The sequence below is a fragment of the Vidua macroura genome, chromosome 19 (genome assembly GCF_024509145.1).
Source record: "Vidua macroura isolate BioBank_ID:100142 chromosome 19, ASM2450914v1, whole genome shotgun sequence".
NCBI lineage: Eukaryota > Metazoa > Chordata > Aves > Passeriformes > Viduidae > Vidua > Vidua macroura.
This window is the reverse complement of record NC_071589.1, coordinates 13,921,340-13,926,010: the sequence shown is the minus strand read 5'-3', so window position 1 is coordinate 13,926,010 and position 4,671 is coordinate 13,921,340. Positions and strand designations below refer to the sequence as shown.

The 4,671-nt window shown below is 52.1% G+C and overlaps 1 long non-coding RNA gene across 1 annotated transcript; it reads right to left on the bottom strand.

Moving 5' to 3' along the window:
- Nucleotides 1–1,582: 1,582 nt before the first annotated feature.
- On the bottom strand, nt 1,583–1,897 carry LOC128816876 (uncharacterized). The gene is made up of 3 exons (XR_008440041.1): nt 1,868–1,897; nt 1,746–1,786; nt 1,583–1,664 (listed from the first exon to the last, which is right to left on the bottom strand). It is a non-coding gene; the product is annotated as an uncharacterized LOC128816876 (long non-coding RNA).
- Between the last annotated feature and the right edge of the window lie 2,774 nt (nt 1,898–4,671).

The following is a 4,671-nucleotide window of genomic DNA, read 5'->3' as shown; positions in this document are numbered from 1 at the left end:
CACAAGGTTAGAACCGGTCGACACACACTCACACCTGCAGACACAAGCTCTCACAGACAGACACGGACAATCACGCTCTCTCGCACGCTCTTCCGCTTACACGCTGACCGCGACCCTTACTTGAAACGCTACGTTGACGCTTCGACGCGTCTTCTGACCGCAGCTCTTCGATGTCCGGCGGTAGATTCCGGGATAACGTGTAGGGATCCGGGGACCTGCGAGACGACAGAGACGACGGGAGGCGGTCGACGAGTGACTATCTGACGGCTAGGAGCTGTTCCCGCTCCGGGCCCATAAATTTTGTACCCAAAACCCCCATAGAAGACAGATGAACTGTAAAGTTTTATAACTGCTCTACCTAACCGTGACTACGTGCCTGGGCAGGGCAGCTCCGATCGTAAGTGGCGCGACAGAGGCGTGTACAACATAAGCCAAGGTAGGTACATACAATATATGCACAATATAAGCCAACGTAGGTACATACAGTATAAGTACATACAATATAAACCGACATAGGTACATACAACATAAGTACATACAATATAAGCACATACAGTATAAGCCAACATAGGTAGGTACAACCTAAGCACGTACAATATATGCCGACGTAGATACAATATAAGCGAGGACTTGACGTAACTCTCCGGAAGATTAATTGTTGAGCCCTATAGCCTTTGAGAAGGCACAAGCTACGGAACTACTGCGGTCAGGTGATGAGGGTCTAATATGCTCCCTCTAGAAGTCCGAGAGAATAGCATGTGAAGAGAAGGCGCTACCAAAGGTGAGAAGGAAGATGGATGAGAACGTCTCCTGTACTTCTTCCCGTCTCAAAAAGTAAAAATGTAACGATGCCGGAATAAGCGATATCCAGGAAGGTACACGAGTAAAATATGGCCGATACGGCAGAGAACAATGCCGATAAAGCCTCGAGATGTAACAAAGGCCTATGACGCAGAAATCAATGGACACGGATGACATAACACAGACACGGACGACATAACACGGACACGGACGACATAACACGGACACGGACGACATAACACGGACACGAGTGGAAACTGCCTGCCAGTTCCACCTTATGGACCCAAGATTGCTAGTCCAAGATGAGTCATAGGCCGATGATGCCAAAGGAAAGAAAGCCCTAGGGCAATAGCATGTGATGATGAAATTTAACTCCTTTCAAGATGTTAGTGCCAAAGGACTTAAGAGGAAGCCTAAGAAGCTCAGTAGGCCTAGACAAGAAAGCGATGACTACGGCGTGACCGTGGCTAGAGCTCCGGACGTGAAGGCGGGCTCCTCGGGTGAAAAGATCCACGACGATGTCGAGAGTCGAAGAAGGCCGCCGACGCAAACCTCGCGAGGACGCGAAGATGGATCGGAACTGCCCTGCCCGGCGAAGACTCTGGTGAGGCTGAGGAGAAACCCTCTCCCTCTGCTTCCGAGGGGCCCGTCCCACTATGGGCCTCTCCTCTAAGCTAACATCTAATTGTCTCCTGTGATAGTAAAGGTTTTTCCCCTTCTCCCACCTACTGGCCCCGACACTTAGCTTTTGCAAGACGACCGGACAAAATCCATCGTCAGCCGGACGTGGACGGCGACACGTTCTCTACGTCCGCTTCGGTGCTGCCGTTTCCAAACTTCAGCTATGCGCCTCCTCACGGTACCTAAGACAAAACAGAAAATGCAACTAGCGCCCTGCAAAAGAGGAATCCCCGGAACTCTGACGCACCGCTGCCCCGGCTCACCTGAAATCTTGATGCGACTCAACAGGCTGCCAGGAGGATACCTACAAAAGGAAAAGGTACAGGCTTAGCGTGCTGCCGCATAACGGTCACCTATGAGTCACCCTGCCTAAATGCCAACTCACCCGCTTGACTCTGTTCCTTCACACGCCTAGAGCAGCAATGACACCTGCAAAGAAACAAAGCAAAAAAAACCACACTGAGATACTAAGAAAAGACCACCACCCTGACCCGACAAGTACGCCCACCTACACCTTAAGCTTGCACCCACCTGGCCTCAGACACCTGGGATCAGAGACATCTCGCAACAGGACTGCCTAAAATAAAAAAAATAAAAAAAAAAAAAAAGGGGATGCTTAGACTTTCACCAGAAACTGAGACCTGTGCGAGAACAACTGCCTCTGTCCACTGCTCACCTGGCACACTTGGCCTTGACTGCAGCTATCTGCCTGGACTGCCTAATAATAGACAAAGAACAGTGCTGTAACATAGTCACCATGTATGCTTCCCCTGCAAATACAAACAGCGACTGACCTTCTCAGGGAAAACCCCCTGACCCAGGAGGGGCGCTCTGCCACAGATCTTAAATGTCTGCATCTGAAAGAAAGTTAGGAGAAAATTCAAACAACTGTAGGATAACTTAACAGGTCCCAGCATCCTGTGTGAATCTAGGAATACCATCTAGAATACAACTACATCCCCCATTCCAAATTGCAGGTCTCCAGGACTTGTGCAATTACACCAGGCTATGCAGCAGGACAGAGCAGCTCCGGGACAAATATGTGCAGACACCCGTGACACAGGACAGGACACGACAAACGAGGGGACGCCACGAGGAGAAAAATCTCTTGGCGAGAAAAATGCCCGCGAGGACAGAGAGATTGCGGAACGAGATGACCTAGGGGAGACGGACGGCTCGGAGCCGATGAGGCTCAAAGAACCCTGCAGGAAGAAGATGCTAAGAAAACGATGTCTTCCGAGAACTGCACAAGCGGATGCCTGAAAAGCCTACGGTAAGAATGAGCTACCTAGCTCGGCGTTCTCACGAGTCCTAAGCCGCTATAATGGATCCTTGGGGCGTGCGGCTGTCGCTACCGCTCAGAACGAGACCTTCAAAGACATCCGACCGGATGCTTCTAAAGACAGATACCACTGCGATGCCTGTCGGGACTCCCGAGTCAAAAGGCCTGTGGCGTTGGGGCCGGGCCGAGGAACGCAAAGATCACAGATGCCAAGATGACCCTCAGACAGCTAAGGTAAAAAAAGACAAGTGACGTGACAGACCCAAACAACACAGAATGCACAAGAGACAAGTGACACGACCCACACCGGAACTGCTCTGCCCTGCGCACCTCAGCGCTGAGATCAAAAGAGACGCTTTCCCTTTAGGTGGCCTAAGGAGACACTTCTTAGACATCCCCATCTCCAAAGCAGACTCAAAAATCCCTTCCGGGCAGTCCCAAGCCAGCACCCCGCTTCCCTCCCCTCAGTGGGTCGTAGCCCTCGACTTATCTTGCACACTTCTGGGCGTGCAAATCCCTGTCGAGTGCAAAAGAAGGCCACCTCCCCGTCTGGGAAGTTCCAGCTGTCACCAGGCTCTTATCTCTTCGTCTGCCAAGACAAAGAAAAGGAAACATCAGTGCACAATCTTAACAGCACATGGGCTAAAACCTGACAATTCTGCTACTCACCTTCTCCTAAGAGGGCCCTGGCGCTCGGGCCGCACGCTTCGGCCGTGCTCCGAGGCCGACGCTGCCGTCACGAGGTACGCCTAGGTTAAGTGGAGACAAGGTGACTGGGCACGGCTGAAACTGGAGTGGACCCCCTCTCCTCCTCCCTACCTCCCCGACTCACCGCAGCTCCTCGGCCGTTCCCGTGAGCTACCCAGACGGGACCTTGAAATACAAGATGCGTGGGCTTCATCACGGGGTCCCGTCATACTTCCGGAGGGCTCACGAGTGCAGGAAACCCGGTCCGTCCGCCACCTGATGACATGGGCTTAGCGTACGCCGAGTGGATGGCCTAAAGCACGCAAATGAGAACGGATGGTTAGAGGTGCACCAGAAACTGAGACCTGTGCGAGAACAACTGCTTCTGTCCACTGCTCACCTGGCACACTTGGCCTTGGCTGCAGCTATCTGCCTGGACTTCCTAATAATAAAGACAAAGAACAGTGCTGTAACATAGTCACCATTTATGCTTCCCCTGCAAACACAAACAGCGACTGACCTTCTCAGGGAAAACCCCCTGACCCAGGAGGGGCGCTCTGCCACAGATCTTAAATGTCTGCATCTGAAAGAAAGTTAGGAGAAAATTCAAACAACTGTAGGATAACTTAACAGGTCCCAGCATCCTGTGTGAATCTAGGAATACCATCTAGAATACAACTACATCCCCCATTCCAAATTGCAGGTCTCCAGGACTTGTGCAATTACACCAGGCTATGCAGCAGGACAGAGCAGCTCCGGGACAAATATGTGCAGACACCCGTGACACAGGACAGGACACGACAAACGAGGGGACGCCACGAGGAGAAAAATCTCTTGGCGAGAAAAATGCCCGCGAGGACAGAGAGATTGCGGAACGAGATGACCTAGGGGAGACGGACGGCTCGGAGCCGATGAGGCTCAAAGAACCCTGCAGGAAGAAGATGCTAAGAAAACGATGTCTTCCGAGAACTGCACAAGCGGATGCCTGAAAAGCCTACGGTAAGAATGAGCTACCTAGCTCGGCGTTCTCACGAGTCCTAAGCCGCTATAATGGATCCTTGGGGCGTGCGGCTGTCGCTACCGCTCAGAACGAGACCTTCAAAGACATCCGACCGGATGCTTCTAAAGACAGATACCACTGCGATGCCTGTCGGGACTCCCGAGTCAAAAGGCCTGTGGCGTTGGGGCCGGGCCGAGGAACGCAAAGATCACAGATGCCA